The sequence below is a fragment of the Orbicella franksi genome, chromosome 1, assembly GCF_964199315.1.
Source record: "Orbicella franksi chromosome 1, jaOrbFran1.1, whole genome shotgun sequence".
Classification (NCBI taxonomy): domain Eukaryota; kingdom Metazoa; phylum Cnidaria; class Anthozoa; order Scleractinia; family Merulinidae; genus Orbicella; species Orbicella franksi.
The window spans coordinates 26,587,440-26,609,110 of NC_138145.1; the positions used below are offsets into that span (position 1 = coordinate 26,587,440).

The window sequence follows — 21,671 nt, forward strand, 5'->3', positions numbered from 1 at the left end:
AAATAAAATGACAGGAATGTCAGAAAAGTAAACAGTGATATTGATTGTTTTTTACGTTCTTACAAAGGTGTATTTTTCCGGAAGGACAGCCCATGATCTGATTTGCAATTCTGCCATTGTTGTGTTTGATTCTTAATTTGTTCTCACTAATTTGATTTAATTTAATTTCGTTTACTGACACGTTTTGTGTGTGTCCCTAATCCTCTTAGCTAAGCGAGCCTTGTCCCTTGTTTGGCTTCCAAAATGAATTTTAGTCAATATCGTTTACATCAGTATCGTTTATACACAAATGCATGTATCGAAAGAAACAAAACTGTGATGAGATTTTAGATCGAAGAGAAATCAGTGAAATTACATCTTCTTACTTAGGATTATTTATATTTGTAGTTTCATCTCTTCTGACCCTTACTTATCCTATGACATCTCTTATAGGTGAACATTAATGAACGATTCCTACATTGAAAACTGCCCAGAAATATCATAAAAACAGCAATTCACGTGATACAGCCACGTGCGCGCAATGCAAGAAATACTTCACTAACTTTCAATGCAACTCAATAACGGTTATGGTAACGGTTATGATAGTGATCAAGGAGGGAAGAGATGGACTTCTGTACTCAATATCACCTTTGAGAATTGGCATGTCAGTGTATACTTAGGCGTTGTTGTAAACACTTGAGTTATTTCAATACTGAGGAGCTGAGAGCGCACGTAAGACATGGACAATTATCTTTTTGTTAAGGGGGGTTGGACAATTTTTCGGAGCAAGAGTGTTTTTTTTATTCCCTGTTTTTTGATCTTTTACTCAGCGTCAGGTTTTGTGAGAATTATTTTTTCGATTTGCCTTCCATGTTCCTTTTCCGTGACTCGCTTTACACTGTATTTTGCCACTTTTTCTTATGCAGCGATTAATATTGTGATAAAATGGTTAATGACGAAATTTCCTTGTTATTCCATACCGAAACTTTGGCTTGCGGTATATTTGTCGTGGAGTTTTGTTCCTTAGCTTTGATTATAGGTTTCAAAACAATTTTTTGCGGTTAGAAATTCGACCTGCTGCGGATTCGTATTGGCTTCGTTCCTGTAATTCTTCTCACGCTATGGATAACAAAGTACAAAAAATAGCAAAACAAGACTCACGGGGTTAAAGGATCGAAGAACGCATGAAAAATGCTGTTATGTTCTACCTTTCATGCAATTTCCGAAATAAACAATAACCATAGCCAGTTTCCAACATAAACGATAGCCATCGTAGCAATAATAAGTCTGTTTTCCTGTCTTTCCGCTGTAAGAGACATTGTGTCTATTTAAGTCTCAATTTTGAGTTATCTTTGAAGTATCGCAGAGGAAGGATTATCTCCGTGACATTGGTGACATTTTAAGACTTATTTCTGCACCGAATTAGTTTGCAAAACTCAGGCCCCGTCCTTACTACGCCGGAGAAATTTGAAAACGCTGCTTTCTTTCTACGGTTGGGCCTGTGCAGTGCACACTAATCCGTCACGAAAACGGAGCTTTTCGAAAACGTTCTCCAAACCAGAGGAATTTGAAAACGCCGGCTTTGCGTTTTCGCGTGGACGGAAAACATTTTGAAAACGAAGCTTTTCGACAGCGATCACGTCACGTGATTTCCCTGCCCGAGTTTTCCTCAAACACAAACGGAAAATAACCGGTGATTTTTGCGTTTTCAAATTTCTCTGGCGTAGTGTGGACGGAAATATTTGATGCGTTTTCAGAGTGAAAACGCGGTTTTCAAATTTCTGCGGCGTATAGCGTGGCGGGGCCTCGGTGTAATCAAGACAATCGCCGCGAACAACGCGTTATGAACCATCCAAAACTCGAAGCAGCACTTGCAACAAGTGTCGCGCGGGAAATGCTACACAAACCACCTTGGTTGTTTTGGTCACCCGCCTGATATTATTGATTACCATAGTGACATTTTTAAAATCTCCCCTAAATTCTTGCTCAAAGTGCCAATTACTCAAGATCGAGCTCTGCGAGCTCCATATTTTTTATTATCGAATTGTGAACAACACATTAAATGTTAGATAGAACTTTAATTTGTTCTAAGTTAAAAAAAAAGTCTCACTGAGGGGGCTCGCAGCCCCCTTAAATTTTTGAAACTTGACGGCGGCTCTGAAACTGCTCCGTACAATTTTTAAGACTTTGCGAAACGTTTGACCCTGAATTTACGTTTTACTGGCAGTCGTTGTTAATCACCCTAAATCATAAACCTACCCAAATCTAATTGTTTTTAATGTCTCCATTACTCGAGTCTAAATAAATAGTTTGTCCAAAGTGACAATTTTATAGGATTGTTTTGTCTTTAAGAACTTCGACACTTATGTTGTTTTCTTAACCTCCTTTCAGGTTAAGATTCCTCTACTGAGGCTCCTGATGAAACACGATCGTCGGAAATCTCCCACTGAGTCAACAATGGTGAGATCGTTTGTATTCTATGCACAATCAGGAACCAAGTGTCTTTTTGGCAAGACTTTGTAAAGTTTCCGAGTTTTGTAAGTTATTTCGGGTAGAGTATTCCGTAGTTGCTAAGCAACTCCGACGCAACTGCAGGTTTGGAGATCGAAATTTTCAATTAACCGTAATCAACTGGCGCTTGTTGCGCCGACCGTGCGAAACAAACGACCTTTACAAAGCCGGCTATTTTAATGGGCATTGCATTTGGGCGTTATTGAAACCAGGCTTCGTGCTGTGTCACCGTGCAGTCACATCTCTGCAAAAACTTTCCTATGCAATGGACTGGTCAAAAAGTGAGGAAGGGGTTGGGGGGGGGGGGGGGGCATTTGAAAATGTGGTGGATAGAAAACATGTGACCCACCCCTTTCATTTGGCACAAAACAGAGTGATCCACCCCTGAAACAAGGTTAAAAATCAAAAGTTCCTTTTAGTTGCCTTTACTGGATGGAACAATACGGCAGTAAACTGTATGAGTGCAGCCTGTTTTAGAGTTCATCCACATTAAGGTTATTCCTTAGTATTGCATTGCGCATCCCTACTGTGCACGATTTTCGCGTCATTAGCACGCGCTCAATAACTGAGAAAAAAAATTAGCAGAAATCTATGGCTACTTTTTTTGGCAAATGCGATAAATACTACAGAGGGAGACATAACGGGCCCAACAGCGCATGTCCAAATTATGTTCCCTTTAAAGGATAAAAAAATGCAGGGTATTTGAAGACATTTTTTGCAGGACGTAAATAAATAAACAATCAAAGAAAGTCAAACTCTGTGTGATATAACATGCTGCATTGAAAAATAACCGAGCTTATTTATTGCGCACGGAGATTATCAAAAGTCACCTAAATAACCGTATTTGTCAGCTTTGTGGCGTGAAAATAAGCACGGTGACCCCGTCTTTTTATTACGTTTTTAATATCTCCTTGTCCTGTAACAACGGCATACCAAAGTTCATCGCAAATCTATGGCGGGTTCTTTTACTAGGGAATCACCTTAAGAGTCAAAAAGCTGGGGATTCGCTGTGTGATCACCGTGCAATTGCATCGCAGCAAAAACTTTCCTGTGTAAACTTGATGGACTGAAATATTCGACGGTCATCTTGAAAAAAAAAACGAGCCAGCGGGGATGAACGAGGACATTTGAAAGAATCCGTAAAGGAATTGTGCTATGAATTAGGGGAAAGAATGTAAGAGGGTTGCAATTCAAACAATTCAACTTGACAGACGATTTCGACCAAAATTCATATTGTTTCTTGCTTTACATAGGTAATATTCTTGAATTTGAGACTCTCTCCAAAGCCTTTGTAAAAAAGGAAAACGTATGGTGTTCAATTTAAGTGTTTACTGTTTTAAACTGCTGGCTTTCAACTCTCCTAACCAACATGTACACTAGAAGACTAGATTGCTTTTGCCACTCTCAACTTTAGACGCCCCCCCCCCCCCCACCCCACCGAGTGTACTCGTTGGATCCTTTAGATGTAATTTTTTTAAAAAGATTTTTTAGTGCAGATCGTGCTGAGCATTGTTGAGCTGGACGCGTTTTATATTTCCACAGTGTAACTCCTTGCTCAGCAAATGTCGGGGCACAGAGGAACAGAGTCTCAATTTTACTTATGCTCTCATGGATTCTCGTGGACGTCGGATGCCTTAAGACAAGATGAAGGGGGCTGAGTCACTTGGTGTCGTTTCCGATCTATGCGACCCGTTAGGTAATGAACAATATAATTAGTATAGGTAATCATACGGTTTTTCTTGTTCAATTTAGAATAATTTGCACGACTGAGTTTTTCAAAAAGCTGAAATTTCACGAGCTGCTTCGGCTCTGACCTGGTTTGTGATAAGAATTTATGTAGGTCAAATTGACTCTTGTTTCAAATTTTTTCGGCAATCTTTTCTTCGTATTTAGTAAACACTGTTTGTATAAACAAAACAGTTCAAAATACTTGTTTGTAGATTTTAGCAGACTGTTGTAATTACCACTTAGATATTTTTCAGACTTAGTTCTAGTCAGTTGCGAACTGTTACAGAGAAATGTTACGACTCGTAAAATTGCTTTGCATCTATTGACCTCAGTAGTAGATTAGACAGTTTTCATGCTTTCAAGAATTTAAACAATAAAGATCACAACTTGTAAATCACTTATCAATTAAATATTTTATTGCAATAAAGAAACAATATTGTAATCAACAAATGAGTTCAAATGATAAAAAAATGCAGACTTTTAAAGGGGCCTGGAAACTAGTCGAAATCTCTTTAGCTATATTCTAGTAACAAGTCAAAATAAAGGGAGACTTTTGATGGGTAAAATCTGGCTGCAAACTGCAGATATTTTTTCCCGCGAAAAGACTTAGTTTATTTTTGACAACTATCTAGACTCCATCTAGTAACGCAGAGTTTTTTTCCGCCAAAAGACTTAATTGTTTTTCGAAAAAAATTTCCAGGCACCGCTTAAAAGCGCACATTTTTTTCCCGCCAAAAGACTTTCCATGTACAATCAAGTTACCTGTAACAACGTATTTTAGTTTCGTACCAAAAGATTCTGTTTCCTTTCTTCGCTGTATTTCAATCTTACTAATTGTTCAACGAGAGTATACGTTCTTTAATAAATATATTCTGCGTATTCTGCAAGAGAAAAGATCACGATGAAAACTTGCAGCTTTATTATACAGCATGTCTTCATTTACAGTAGAAGAGTGTTAACATTTGATCATATTCACATGTTAATTTGCGCCTTAGAAATATTAAATATTATTATTATTTATTATTTAACTTCCTTCAGTCCTGTAAAAAAATGAGAAAGAAATTAGAAGTATAGAAACTTATAAAGACAACGATAATTTAATCGCGTAATATTTTGTTCCGATAGAACAACCTTAAAATTCTGTGAGAATGCGGGCGCATCTCACTCTTTACATTTCACTTTAAACAATTGACTCCTTTGAAAATGTAAACATTGCGTTATCGTTGTAGTAAACAGTAAAATGTACGGCTGAGGCTGAACTCGTATTAGAATTTTGTATTGCCCCAGTAGTCCTTTGCTTTTGCCTTTGTTCGCGAGAATTTTAATTTCTTTGAGTTTGCAAGTCATATGTACCCTGTATTCTCTAGTGTTTCAAAAATATCCTGCACTTTGGGTCTAGCACCGGTATAAAATAATGCTCGTTTTCTCGCCTTATTCTGCTGATATTTCTCGATCAAAACAATTAAAAAACCATTGAAATGTCCTGGCTCGTTTCAAGCAAGCAGTCAAAAGGTCCGTATCATTTCTCGTGCACGTTGTGGTAATGCTCCACCATGGCTTATAAAACAGCGCAAAATAATGGCCTTGGAAGCCTGGACATAACAATATCGTCAATTTACAAATGATGATCTTAATCTTTGCCACAGTAAACGTACGTCGAGTGAACAAACTTTCGTCGAAGTTTAACTGCAACCTGGCTAAATTTAACATGAAAGGCACAACAGTGATAGACGAGCTTTCAATTTTTGGAGTTTGCCCGAAAACGTAAAAATTAATTCACTCTGTTTTTGTCAAAAAGTTGATGCTAAATAGCTTAAATAGCTTAAATAGGTTTCAATTCTAATCCTTGTTTGTGTTGATTCATATTGTTTCCTTTCTCCAACAAAATCACTTATTTTATTAATTGACTCTATACTTCCATGTCTGAAGTTTAAATCTTATTTCATTCCCCAGGACAACGTAATAAAAATATTGCACAAACTGCTGGCTTATCTTCATAAAAAAATTAGAAATTAAGATAATAAACTTCATTCTAAGCCAACGACGTTTCCAATAATGTTTGAGCAAACCATGAAAAGTTTTTCCCGAAATAGCTTGTCAAAGGTTGGCAAGATTTAATCTAGTTATATGTTTAATTAGTTTAGTTATATATGTTTAATTAATCTAGTTTAATCTAGTTTTATATGTTTAATTATATAACAATCAAATGAATGCGCGCGATCTGATTGGTCAATCAGCTATGGTTTATTGTGCCGGTAAACTCATGGAAATTTCGCGTGTCTTCTGAATTCAGTATTATGTAGAAGCAATAGACCACAAGTTTCTATGGTTTAGCGGCATGATAAACAACTTGGGATGTTGGAAGAAGACTCGAAGAAATCGTTAATCACTCGCCTGCGGCTCGTGATTTATGAATTCTTCTCGTGTTCTTCCAACATCCCGCGTGGTTTATCGGACTATAAACCATAAAAACTTGTGGTCTATTGCTTAATTAATCTAGTTATACGTTTAATTAATCTAGTTATATGTTTAATTAATCTAGTTATACGCTTAAGCGATTAATGGTCCGCCTAGATTAGCACTTGCTGTCCGCGGACCAAATAACATGTAATTTTAAAATGAAGGAAAATAAAGATTATTGTTGTTGTTGACTTTACGAAAACGCAACGCTTGAATAGGAATTAAAGGGAAAACCTATATAGTCTATATTGGAATACCCTGGAATCATTGCAAAGCAGAGTTTTTTACTCAGTAGAGGTAGAACTAAAATCTCTGCGAAGATCGGAGTAGAATTGTATGTGGATTATAAATTGCAATATAAATTGTAATGTTTAGAGGGGAAGTCACATCAGTCTTAGCCGGTTTTCACGCGGGTCCTCTGTCCTGGTCAAATTGGAATTTGGAGTGTTGGTTTTTGTGGAGGGAGGAAAACCGAAGAACCCGGAGAAAAAACCCTCGGAGCAAGGCGGGAAAAATAACAAACTCAACCCACATACAGTGTATGGCATCGGGCGGGAATCAAACTCGAGCCACATTGGTGGGAGGCGAGCCAAGCCATCCCTACTCCCCGCGAGGAGCATTATTAATGAAGAAATCACTTACAAAGGAAAAACTGATTTTTCTAGATCTTGCTCTTATTCGCAGCCACAAATTAGGCTGAATCTAATATTTTTAGATTTAATTTTACGAGGTATTTCTGATGGGAAGCAGTCCCGTCCAATTATGATATATATGCATGTATATCTCTTTTTGTTAATTTGTCGTATATTTTTGTTTTTGCTATGGAGACGTGGACATTGAGCCTTTCAATCTGACATGGTGTGGTTTTTTCATCACAAAAAAAACTTTGCATTATACTGTTCACGATGATTTCTACAACAATAGACCTTATTCAGTCATGATAGCCACCATGATGGTTTCATTTTATAATCATGTCAGTTTTAGCTAATTTCTGTGGTCTGCCAAAGGCCAAACACTGCAAAGATGTCAAAAATGTAACGGACTTATTAAATAGCTAGTTTCAGGATAGGAATTTCTATTTTATCAAGAGTGATGGGCTCCTGATTTTATTGTTTTGCTTATGCATTTGATAATGACCAGCATGAACTAGAACGGAGGTGAAGATGAGCTGTAAACGTCTTTTGTTGAAGTTTCTTCTTGTTTTGCGGAGTAAGCAAATAGAATTGTAGCCGTAGTAAAATTCATAAAAAATTTGTTTTTTTTTTTTTGGTGTTTTATCGTCAAAGTACGGTGTGGGGGCGATTTTCAGCTTCGAGTTTTAACGCTAATACAGTACTGTACATGTAATGTAATTTTGCTGGTTATGCTCTCGTGTCCCTCCCCTCCCCTCCCCACTCCCTCACGCTCTAGCTATTTCCCAGTGATCTTTGCGAGTGTAGTTCGTTCCGCCATGTTGGCACGTGTGCAAGAAAAATAATGGAAAGTCGAGTTTATTGTAATTTCAAAGGTTTTTTCTTTGTTTTTAAACGGCGTGAACCAGTGATATTACTTGATCTGGGTCATAAGCTAACTTTCTTCACTTTTTTGCTTGTCGGAACCAGGAGGTGGAATGTGGAGACGTACTTGTTGTTGACAACCTCTGAGGCTAAGGTAAGCTGATGTAAGCGCGCTTGTAAATTGTTTTGAGTTGTGATTACCTTACAGTTTGATAAGATAAATACTTGACTAGGTAATAAGATAGGACATAAACGATGCACGTGTATCGATCAGAGTTTATTCTGCTTTTAATGCACCTATCAATGGTTTTCTCCAGGATGGGGGAGTCGGGAAACCCTGGGGAAATTTGACATTTTCAGGTTTTCAAATGTCAATTTCCCCTCCTTTGAGTCTCCATTATAAGTCAAATTCCCATCCCAGGGGACCACAGACCTTGCATAGTACGTTCAATGAAATGATAGGCACTTACAACAAGTTTATTGCAAGTGGTATTTTCCAAGATGGCACACCACACATCACTCATTCCCAGATTCGCTTAACTTTTCAAGAAGGCGGTCGAGTCAAATTTCCGACCCTGGGGACTGTTGAGGATGTCAAAATCCCAACCCGTGTGTGCTTTAGTCTAATTCCCGTGGGTTTTACGACGCCCCGGCAAACCATTGATAGGTGCAGAAGAGGCACATAAACTGAGAAACATGTAGCGTGATATTTCTAGGGGCCATTCCATTTGATATCCGTGCCCCTCCACCTCCCTCCCCCTTATTGAGGACCTTTCAATTTTACTGCCTCAGAAATGTTAACTTTTTACCCTTTCCCCCATCCCCCTTCCCAAGAAAGGAAGATCAAAGTGCCAACACACCTTCCCCTTCAGAATTTATTAGAAGAACAAAGGTGCCGGCACAGTTGCCCTTTTAGAAACGGCCTTTGAAGACTCCCCCTTCCCCCTCAGATCTCCTGGCGTCTCAATTGGGGTGGGAGGGGGGGGGGGGGGAGGTGCAAGGGGTATGAGTTATTCAAGCCATACCAAGAGCAATAGACCTTTTCACGGTTTCTGATGCCATCGTGCTTTTAGGGGGGAGCAACCATGGCAAAACATGACAGAGGTTTACCCACTAAAAAAATTAAGTCCAAGAGGTCTTCTAATCTTGTACGCGACTTATCATCGCATGCCAGGAAACGTAACATGAAACAGGACCCAATACATCTTTTATTTGTCACGCAGTCTTGCTTTTGCGATCATGCTTAAAGGTGTTCCTCATCTTCGTTATTTGCCACGAGTTTCCTGCCAGATTTTTCTTCTTTGATCATTTGAAACTGACACATGTTCCTGGGCGTTCAACGAACAACAGCTTGGTGCTCATGTTGGATTTGGGCCAGCCTTTGTCTTCGGCTCCACCACCTTTGGAGACAACCTCGTTGGTTTCAACAGATGCAGTGGCCCCAATGCCTACTTTCACTCTTTCATAGCAGGACCTCTCCCAGGTCTTTTCTCAGGCGTTAGGCGATTCGTCACCTCGGATTTTGACGGCTTTGCAAAGTCACTCAACCTCTGGCTCGCCAACTTGCTCATTGGCGAGAAACTTGGTTTCAGGCACGACTTTGTTGACTCCCATTTCCAGTCATCCACCACTTTCTTCTGCGACTGGTCCATTCACTGGAAATATCGTTGTGTCTTCTTTTATCTCCACATATTGCATGTTAGGGAATTCTGCGTTATCCACCCCGGCTATTGTCAGGGTGCCATATTTGTTTGATTCTTGTGGTGCCATGAGTGGATCGCTGTCCACCGCTATCCAGTCTCCCAGTCCATCATTTTCTTTGGTTTCTTCAATCTCGTCCACGTTGTCACTAAATAGGTCGTTCATGGTGGGTCCAGGGTACTCCCCAGCTCTTGAAAAGCTGGTGACAAAGGTCAGGTCAGGCCAGTTGGTCAATCTAACTGACTTGTTAGGTGAAAACCTGAAAGCTTTGGATACAGAGCCCCAAACCTACCTGGAAAGAAAACTTCTTGTTAAGTCCTGCAAAAAAAGAGTTCAAGAAATTACTGACATCATAACCTGGGTTTTCTCCTGGATTCTCTGCAGCGCTTATCAGTCCAGGTGGTCAGACTTACCTCATTACAAGCTTCTCATCTTGAAGATGTCATGCCAATTCCCAAGCCTGACTTCATTACAACATTGCATTCAGAGAAGACGCTGCCTCATCAGGTTTGGCAGATTGGTCTTGCATGAATCTTGACTTGTATAATTTTCACACTTGTACTTTGCTGCCACAATAGAGCCTACCATCTAGTGCCCCATCTCTAACCTCACAAGTTGTTGATCATAGAACGATGGTACTTACTGTTGGCCATTTGGCCAATACAGTTACTCCCATAGCTGTGCAAAATGTGAAGGTGAGCATCCTCGCATCAACTGTCTCTTTCTGTCCTCGAGTCAGCAGTTGCAGTCAGCTACCCCTCCCTGGAGCAAACGCCGGCAGCTGTAAGGTGGTAGCCAGATTGTCCCATCCTATGTTCCAGCAGAACTTTTTACATACAGCTGTAATGTTGATATTCCTTGATCCGTTCAGAGTTCAAACGTTGTATTTCCCATACCTGTTACTGTTCTTACATTGACACAAGACTCCATTGTCAAGCCTCTTTTCACTTCAGTTCCAACCTCTCGTCCATATTAATTTTATCTTCCTTCATGGGCTCCCTGCAGCAAGGTCTGGTCTCTCCATCTAGTGTTACTCTAATAAATGCTGAAAAACTTAGGCATGAACTGTGCTTTCATTCTGATTAGGCCCAGTTGGATTATGTGATTTCCAGTCTCGGCATTGGTTTTCATCTTGGTTTCAACCCTTTGGCAGTTTCATTAAAGTTGGCAAGTCAGAACATGCTTTCAGCTTCACTTCAGCCTTCACTTATTGACCAGTATCTCCACACAGAACTTGAGAAAGGCCTCACACTAACTTTAGTCACTCACCGAAGTTTCAGCCTCTAAAGTGGAGGTTTTCCTTATGAAATTTGTCTCCAAAGAAGACCAAAATTTGACATTGTTGCCGCAGTACTCAGCAGCCACACTGCGTGTTCGTGCCTTCATTTTGTCCAAGACATTTTGCCCAAATGGCTTCTGACAAGCCTATTAACTACCACTCTGGGCTATGGCTGCTCTGAAGCTGTATTATTATGGGCCAAACAAGCTCAAAACTCCAAAAATGAAAGCAGTGAAGATAGGGAAGTGGATAATCGCTTGGAAAAAATACATTTTACTGACCTTGTGAAGGATGCAAAGTTAGTTGTAGGTTTTTCTCCTTCCTGCCCATTTCAAGTTGGATGGAATTAAGTCACATAAACACGGCCTGGCTGCCAAGTACAGTTCAAAATGGTGTCCTCTGAAGTCGCTTCTTTTGAGATGAATTTCTTCAGGATAGCAGGCACTTAAAGGGGCAGTCTCACCAAGATTTAGTGCTACTTAAAAGTCCAATGAAGGTGTTGGTATTAATTGGAAATCCACTAGTAGTTGCCTAACCTTGCTAAAATGCACCGTACTAGTCACGAAAGTTGTTTACAACTGTTATGGCAACAGATGAGTGGGAAAAAAGTGGTCTAAAACTTGAAAATATCGGGCCAACGTTTTCAAGTTTGACAATGTTACTTGGAGGAAAATCACTAAAAATCATTGATCTCTTAGCGATTGAGTTTTTGCCTTTTTTTTTTTGTCGTTTTAAGGTGTCAGTGGGTGCACCTTTATAATTTTAGCATAGTTTGCACAAAAACCTTATAATACCTCTCGTGATACTGCCCCTTTAAACTTCGGTGGGTGAAAAAGCTGAATGTTTACTTGCTATAGGTGAAGACAAAAATGTAACCTTTTTGGAGTGACCTTCTCCTTTAGTAAATATTATTATGGCCATTTCATTGAAATGTGACAATATACAAAACTGCGACCCACGTGATAAAAATAATGGCGCTGCATGGGCTTTGTAACTAAATTAGTGTCATTATTTGTTGCTGGAAATGTTACAACCAACACCTCGATTGTACAAAAATTGGGAACTTTGATCTTCAGTTACAGTTAATAATAGGCCATGTGTGGAATCAAAACGTGCATTACTTATTATTACCTAATTTGCATAGATTTTTTTCGTGGGCAAAGCTTCTCATGTTTCAGTAAATGTATAGGGAAAAATGGAGAATCTAATGTCTAACAACTCACGGAAATTTGAGTTCTGAAGTATTTATGAATTAAAAACTAAAGATAGTACATAAAAGAGTTTACTGATAGCATTTGAGGGAAATAGCCTAGCTAGAAAAGCCACAATTAAGGTTTTCATTTTTCCATACATTTGTTTGTAAAACCAAGTAACAATTGGTGGGAAAATTTAGAGACATTTGTATGGAATATTAAAAGTGCAATTCCTTGTATCACAGCAAATCTACAGATCTTCAAATTTGGTCAAAAAAACCTTCTGCTGGGTACATGTATCTTTTTCTTGTAACTCATAATATACTCAGAATGTCCATCAATCACTCTCAATTCATTGGGCATCAAACTTTTAAGTTGTCCAATGGATACATTTACAGTAATTTTTGCTGTGTTTGCCCCCAAAGCAAGATGGCATCAGAAACCGTGAAAAGGGTCTCTTCCAGCTTTTCAAGTGCTCTCCAAACTCTCATGTGCACCAATAATGTATTAGAGCCACGCTAAGTGTGAACCAATAGCAACAGAGATTGGAACTAATTATACAAAGAGATTGGAAATACTGTTTACAAGGAAGAAACAACTTTTATTTGAAATGATGAAATCAAAATTCTCTTGTTCATTGTATGCATACAAGTGGTAAATTAGACAAACTCTGCTCTGTAGTCAAGACTTTATCAATGGTTTGTGGAGCTAGAAAACCCCCACAAAAAACCTTTCCTACTTTTACATGTGTGGGAGGATGGCAGTGACATCTAGATATATATGCCTCTGTGTTGGGAGCATGCTCCCTTTAAATTTTCCTATATCAGTATAGGTAAAGTGCTTGAAATGCAAAGTTTGTATGTAGTTGGAAAACGTCGAAGAGATGTTGTCTTGGTTTCAACTTAACACTGACATTAATCTTGTTTTCCAGATGAGATTTTAACAGAAAACCGAGTGGTCCATGGCCTCTGCAATCAGCATGTAGCGGTTATCCAGGTAAGCTTACTGATTAATAATAATTCTTGATTAATTTAATCAAATAGGTCTGGGTTGCACTAGAGCCAATTTTGTTTCTATAAGTAATAAATCTGTCAACATGTAGCATAAAATAAGTGTGACCCCCAGTTTAAAACACTTGCCAATTTTTTGTGGATTGCCAAATTTTCGCCAATCTTCAAAGAAGCCGAAGTGCTGCCTCAGAGGCTTCCAAATTTTGGCAAAGCAAGCAATTTTGTTTTTTAACCATTTAACTGTCATATTTTTTAAAACATGTCTGGATAAAAATAATTAGGGCGAGAGAATAACTTTGACAGCTAGTCCAGTTTGGCGTGTGTTATGGCAGGACAAAATCATTTTTTATCTGGTCCATCTGGAATATGAGCTGCATTTTTATTCAGATTCTTATGACTCGTACCCTGGATCAGCAATTTGAAGCGATAGCTTCAGCAAGACAATCTTCTTCAATCACAAGTGGCGCAAGTGTCATGAATATCATGAATATGTCTTGATTGCTCTTTCTGGTGGTATTAACACAAATGTATACAAGTTGTTTATTTCTTCGTCATGGTAGCATTAAGCTATCATATTTGTAGATTGAGCCAATTGAGAAATGGTATCGCTGTCTACGACCTTTTTTTTTCCTCCCTGATTTTTTTCGGAAGAATTGTCGAGAGAAAATGAGATGGGATTATTTATCATGAGAATTATATTTAAATTGTAGTTTACATTGTTGGTATCTTTTCTTTACGTTTATCATTTGGTTGATGAAAATAAAATGAATAAATAAAAACATGGAAGCAAACTCCATGCCATTCCTCGTTTTCCAGCGGGATCATTTGTGGTCTACATTGGGGATAATTTGAGGTTTGAGATCATTTCCGGTCCAATTTGGGGATCATTTGCGGTCGGGGATCATTTGCAGTGCTGTACAGTAATGAGGCACTCTTGGAATTATTAAAACATTTCATTTTTTTTTTATTGTCAATTTCAGTAGGTTAAGATGTTCAAAGAACTTATTTTTACAAGTGAATTTATAATGCTCAGTGTATGTTTTTTTTGGTCTGGATGATAGTCCACTTAAGCTCTCAATCTTGATTTGATGATGTTGATTTTAGTCGGGCTGGCGACTCCCATTGCAAGTTAGTCTCCAAAATTCTAGTTGCCATGGCGACTAAAATGGTTGCAACTTGGAGGGTTGTTTATTATTATTCGGTTTTGTTTTTGCAGAACTTTTGGTCTTGTTTGATTTTGTGAACCTTGACATAACTCAATCAATATAGATACTGTTACTGTATACTTAAATGGCTTTACTTCATAACTTGTTATTGCTTATGGAAATGTGGTATTTCAGAGTTATCAACCCTTCGCGAGAATGCTATTTGACCCTTTAAAAAGTCTTTTAATACTGATGAATATTAATATGACCCTATTAAAGCTATTAAAGCTTTTTAAGACAAATTCTGAAGGAACCTGTTTTCAACAAACACCCTGTATTAAGCAGACACCAGCACAGGCCCTAAGGGTGGGTGCCTAATACAGGTTTGACTGTGTAGGGACCCTATTTTAAAGCTACATGTATTTTACCCCTGTCCAGAAAGATCATGAAAACTATGACAAAATCAGGTTTAAAATAGCTTTAAAATCTGTGAATTGTTTAGTAATTGGTAATAAGTTTTCTTGTAATATTTTTAACTTGGCTCTTAAGAAAGGTATTAATTTTAATCTTTCTTTTCCAGATCAGATGCCATCAGTGACAAAGTGGACCAAAGCATGAAGCAGTTATCTTTAGAAGGGTTGCATAATTTGTTTTGCAATCCAGCTTTTGGGTGAACCAGGTCAACAAAGCTCTTGAATAAGCCAAGTTCAACATTGAGAAATTGAATTCAGTCATGCAATCTATTCTGCCATGGTTGATTTGTACAATGAATAGACTGAAGAGCTCTCAAATAACACTTTTTTAACAATACTGTTTTGAATTAATTTTAAGTCAGATAATTGTTAAAATATTCTGTAGCCATCTTCAAAAGTCCTACTCGGCCAACAGACTAGTTAACTGACTGATCATTTGCCTGATTGATTGACTGACTGATTGACAGACTGATGGACAGAGGAATGGACGGACGTACTGACTGACTGACAGACTGACAGATGGATGGAAGAATGGAAGTAAGCACTGACTAACCAACTGACTGACTAAATGATTAATTGACTTAGACATGGACTGACTGGTCAATTGCCTGATTGATTGACTGACTGATGGATTGTCTAATTTACTGACTGGCTGATTAGCTAACTGACTACCAGACAGGCTGACTAACTGGACTGACAGACTGACTGACTGATGGATTGTTTAACTGACTGACTGCCTAACTAACTGACTGACGGGCAGGTGGTTTGACTAAATGATTGACTGACTGTGATTGACAGACTGACTGGCCAACTGAGTGACTGATTGACAGACAGACTGACTGATCTGACTGACTGACCTACTCACTGACTGATTGACTGCCTGCCTCCTTGATGATCAATTGTCTAATTAATTGATTGACTGACCGACTGACTGCCTGAGTGCCAGACTGACTGGCTGGTTAATTCTCTGGTTGATTTACTGACTGACTGATTGATTGGCTGACTGATTGGCTGACTGACTGGCTGACTGATTGACTAACTGATTGGCTGACTGACTGGCTGATTGATTCTCCAATTGATTGATTGATTGATTGATTGACTGAAATACCGGCTGGTGAATGGATGAACGGACTGACTGAGTGACTGATCAAGTGCTGAAGACCAATTTTGAACCAATTGCCAATTGCCTGATTGATTGACTGACTGGTGGATTGCCCAATTTACTGACTGGCTGATTGGCTAACTGACTGTCAAACAGGCTGACTGACTGGTTGACTGGCTGACTGACTGAACTCACAGACAGACTGACTGACTGACTGACTGACTGACTGATGGATTGTTTAACTGACTGACTGCCTAACTAACTGACTGATGGGCAGATGAACTGACTAAATGATTGACTGGCTGTGATTGACAGACTGACTGGCCAACTGACTAACTGATAGACAGACTGATCTGACTGACTGACATACTCACTGACTGATTTACTGCCTGCCTCGCTGATGATCAATTGTCTAATTAATTGATTGACTGACCGACTGACTGCCTGAGTGCCAGACTGACTGGCTGGTTAATTCTCTGGTTGATTGATTGACTGACTGGCTGACTGATTGACTGATTGATTGGCTGACTGATTGGCTGACGGACTGGCTGATTGATTCTCCGATTGATTGATTGATTGATTGATTGATTGACTGAAATACCAGCTAGTGGATGGATGAACGGACTGACTGAGTGACTGATCAAGTGCTTAAGACCAAATTTGAACCTTTTGTTATCATACTGATTGACTGATCGATTAACAGAAACGGGGATGTAAGAACCTGCTGACAGATGGGCAACTGAACAAACAAACTAACCGACAGCCATGTGAGTCAGAATGAGAGACTGACTGACAGACAGACAGACAGACAGAACAATTTAGACAAACAGACTGATTGGCAAACTAAGTTACACACTTGATTTTAACTTCAGTTTTATAGAGAGCCTCTGTTTATTCATGTGATCTTGGTACAGTACACTGCATGTCTGACATATCAAACGCAGTCGAACCTCTCTAAGTGACCACTTTGTGAAAATTGACCATCTCGAGTCTGATAAACAAGTCTAAGAATTGTCTCGTGCAGCCGAATTACTAAACTTTTATAAGCAGTCCATTGGTTTTGCAAAATTCATAACAGGTCACCTGTGAGTGGTTTGACTGTATTTCATTCAACTGTAAACATTGATGGGTACGTTTTTCAAAACATTTCCTTGTTTCTTGGCCACTGTTTGGTTGAGTTTCGTTAAATTCGGCAACAGATGCTTGTTCAGTCAAAAAGAACCAGGTCATTAAATCTCATTTCCTAAAGACGTGACTGATTTGGCTTGTGTACTAAACGAACGTAATGTCATGCAAGACAAGACTGAGGCACATGTATCTAACTATTTGTCTTGGGAGTTCAAAACTTCAGCTAAAGCACACTCTGTCAGTTACAATTTTTCCAAGCAACTGCAAAGTTAGAAGAAGGACAGTTCTTTCAAATTTTTTTTTAGCAGTTTGAGAATTGTTTTTAAACCGTAGAGAAAACGACAATTTAAAGAGCAACTGATTGCAGAACTAAAGTTTAAAATATTGTTTTGATCTTTCAAAAATATTAATGTAAATATTTAATATGATGCGTGCAAACAGCATGCAGAAATTTGCATATTTTTGTTCTTAGGATTTTCAAGCTCAAGTTGTTTTCACAAATTAGAATTGTAACTTTGACAACAATTTTGCTGCAATCTCGAATGAATTTCGTGATGTTTCCCAGTTTGGAAATTATGGAATGAAAATTACGCGCAGAAATTTGGGCCTTAAATTGCACGCTGTGGCTAGAGCAGATTTATTTCGGTTGACATTTGATATGCTTTCGGAACCTTTGCGCTTTTTCTTGGCAGCAAATTTAAGCATGACAAGCACCAAAAGTATTCATTTCGTATCCGGCTTCGAATTTTCCTCGGGTTTACTGCCGATTTATTTGGAAACGAACCCCACAATGGAATTTTAGTTGAGGGTTTTGAAAAACGTACTCTGAGCCAGTCCCAAGATTGATGGACATATTATTTCTCCTTGTAGTATCAATACATTTCCAAGCAGACAGGTGACTGGAATAAAGAAAATTGTCAGCTCGGGATATTGTCTTGATATACCACCAAATTCCGAAAACTAGGATCAAAACACTTTGGGCAATTAGTAAGGAGAATTGATGTGTCCAGCTTAGGACTAATACAGTTATGTTTACAGTAACTGAGGTCTTATTAAAACTAAGCGGTACGATTCCAGACTGATTTTAGTAAACGGTTTGTTTCTGTTACAATGTGCGCCACAGATACGATCAAAATTTAATAGGAAAACAACCTGGCACTTAGGATCGTCACGCAACACGACGCGACATCTTGTCACGCTTGTCACTTTACGTGACGACGACCCTTACGTGAGGGTTTGCATGCTTGATAACAAAATATATATTTTGTGCGTTTTGAAATGCTGAACAGACGTATCAGTGACATACATTGACATGAGAAACGAGCTGTTTACTAAAACTAAGTGTCAATCGTACTGCTAAGTTTTCTTAAGACTTCTCCAGAACTTGGCTTATTTTAGAGAGTTCATCTGGTTCACTCAAACGGTTGGATTGCAAAATAAAACAAGGGGAAAAGATAACAAAATTTTATTGAAATAAAAATTGTCTTCCTTGTCCATGACTTTAAGTTAAAAAATAAAAATAAAAAAAAGTAATCTAGCCAATCGTGTCCCTGCTGTTTAGGCTGCTTCCACTCTGCCTCCACTAGTCAGCGTTGTTTCTTTTATCCTCATTTAATATTCCAACTTTGAAATCCTGGTCTGTTTTATCTGATTCCTTTACCCGTGCCGGGAACAGTTGAACACCTGGAAGAGTTGACCGTTTGCTCTCAAGTGGGGTAGACAGCGTAAAGGAAAGTGAGAGTTTGCTTCCCATGCCTCCAGGGTCTCAGTCTTAATTTGTCACAATGCCACACTCTAGTAATTTTGGAATTAATGAGTTTAAAAAAAATTAATACGCATGCCAAATTCGAAAATTGATTCAAGATGCTAATCCGCGAGTCAATGTATCGAAAAAAATAATTTGCCGATAAGCTCGCCCTCCCGGAATATTTTGGATGGAAACCCATTTAAGTTGGAAATGTCTGCAACCTGGACAAGAAAAACCGAAGCGCTAAAGTGTGGCGCTCAATTTCAGTGCATCACCGTTGAAAGCAAAGAAAGATTTGAACACAGAATCCGCCAGTCTGACCTCCGACCAAACCTCCGACCGACCGTCATTCCACAAACTTCACCAAAGAGCACAAGTCACTAAAAGTCTTTCATCTGTGAAGCTACCGATGTCAGGTAACTTTCTTTAATTTGGATGAAAGAAATTGGCCGATATATGTTTTAAAAATAAAAATATTGCAAAAAGTTTTAGTTAATTATGCTTATTCAGCTTGTTTGTTTCTTGCCGTATTTCATATCACGTGACGTAACCATGGAGAGTTGTTTTTTTTTTTATAAGCAAATCAAATTGCCGTGCAAATGAATGACTAATCACAGAGACAATTCTCCTGAGAACATCCGTGATCTGAAACGAGCAATTAACAAACGAAACTGAGCGGGTCTTGTTGTTACTTGAAAACTAAAACATGCTTGAGGTTTAGGCCGAATCGCTGCTAACAGTGTCAGTCTATGTGCTTAAGTTCTGTTGTGTTTAAACTAAATATTTATTCGCGCAAAGATTTAAAACTGGAAAATTGTTGACTAATAAATTTGGTCGCGACTTCTTTTCTTTCTTAATTTGGCTAAGTTTAGACTTGAAATGGTTTCAAAATCCAACTTCACTCGTTAATTTCCATTGTAGAAGTTTAAAATATTTTTGTTTGTTAATGAAAAATTCCCATTACGAGAGATTGCAGCGTCCTTCGCATCTCTGACTTCCCTGCTCACGCAATGTCTCTCTTTACTTTGTAGAGGAGCATTGCGTGACAAACGAGGAACTGCATTTTAGTGAATTTTAGTGGGAAAGAAAAAACCCACGAAAAAATCGAGCCTACCTAGAAAAGTATAACCCCCTCAAAATGTTCATTTTTTAAATTTTTTCCCTTAAAATGTTTATAATTATGAAGTTTTAGTGTCGTTACAAAAGTAATAAATTTCAGTTTGAATAAAGAAACGCTATAGTGATTTAATTTATATCTGTATTAATTTTTTGAATTCCTGTTTGATTATTTAGGTTGGTTAGAAATTAAATTACCGGTAACTAAAATGCTTAAAATAATGATCAATGCAAAATGTTCCAGAATTACCCTTCATCAAAAGACTAACTAACTGTTAAATGGTATGTCTCCGATTTACTTAACAGTTAAACAGCCTACTGATGAAGAATTATTCCTCAAACACCAATTACATATTTAGCTTCTAAGAAATTGCCAATTGACAAATAAGAATTACTATTAAACAATACAGACACTTAAGGAAGACTAGGCACAAGCTGTCAGCACACTGATTTCTCAGATTGCTTTGTTAACTAGCACGAGCTGTGATTGCTTTGTTACCAAGGGGACCATTGACCCAATCACAGCTCATGTTGGTTACCAAGGCAATCCCAGAGACCCAGGTACTCCCCCAAGTTTGTGGAGTGTCAACCTAATGATAGTAATTTTTGGAAAATTAGAGAATAGACCTTTCTTGACTGGGCAGTTTGTTGCCCCATTTCAGACCATGTGATGGTACTCTTGAAAATTCTTCCTTTCAAATTTTTAAATAGTCGTGTCCATATGAATAAATAATTTTAAGATGGATAAAAGAACAATTCTCTAGAGAATATATCACATGGCCTGTAATGGGAAAACAAACCGCCAAAGCGAGAAAGTTATGTTATAAGTTAAAAGAAAATGAAAACAGGGAATGAAAATAATTTAGTTGTTTGAAATTTCTTAAAAGGGAGAATTAAAATTTAGGAAAATGCTTAGTAAGAATTGTTTTTCAAAAAGATGTGTTTTGTTTATAATCAAGCCTATAGGATTTTATTTTAGTATTTTTAAGTTTAAGTTTATTAAATGAACCTAGAAAAGAAAGAAAACCTGACCCAGTAGCAACTCAATCAGAGAGACCCCCAGTGACTCGGCTCAATTTGATGTCATTTGTAAAAATCCAATCAGGTCAGACTGATGAAATTCAGTGATCTCCTATGTCTATGCTTTCTCTAGAGATGCACCTTCCTTGAGCTCCACAATTCAGCACTCCTGCTTTACATCCCTGGTTGTAGAACATTTCCTGATACATTGACTTCAAACAAGCATCTTGCAGGGCCGAAATTGATGGTGTGGTATTGTGACAAATCATGTGAAACCTTAAAGACATAAAAAGCAAACTCTCACCTTCCTTCACACTGTCCACTCCACTTGAGAACAAACGGCCAACTCTTCCAAGTGCTCAACTATCCCCGGTTTGAATTACAGGATCAGATAAAGTTTCCCAGGATTTCTCAGTTGGAATATTTCAGAGGATATCAGAAACACACACCTTCTCAGAGGCAGAGCTTCCACAACCCAGCAGGGACGTGATTGGCTAGATTTAAATATGACCAATCTTTGGTCTTGATGTGTGTGCCACCTTCTGTCCTGGAATTAAATAAGAAGCTACTGTAACAGCTTAGT

General features: G+C 38.4%; 1 long non-coding RNA gene across 1 annotated transcript; it reads left to right on the forward strand.

Moving 5' to 3' along the window:
* Positions 1–7,836: 7,836 nt before the first annotated feature.
* On the forward strand, positions 7,837–17,540 carry LOC145499596 (uncharacterized). The gene is made up of 3 exons (XR_014050960.1): positions 7,837–8,328; positions 13,279–13,343; positions 15,083–17,540. It is a non-coding gene; the product is annotated as an uncharacterized LOC145499596 (long non-coding RNA).
* Positions 17,541–21,671: the final 4,131 nt, after the last annotated feature.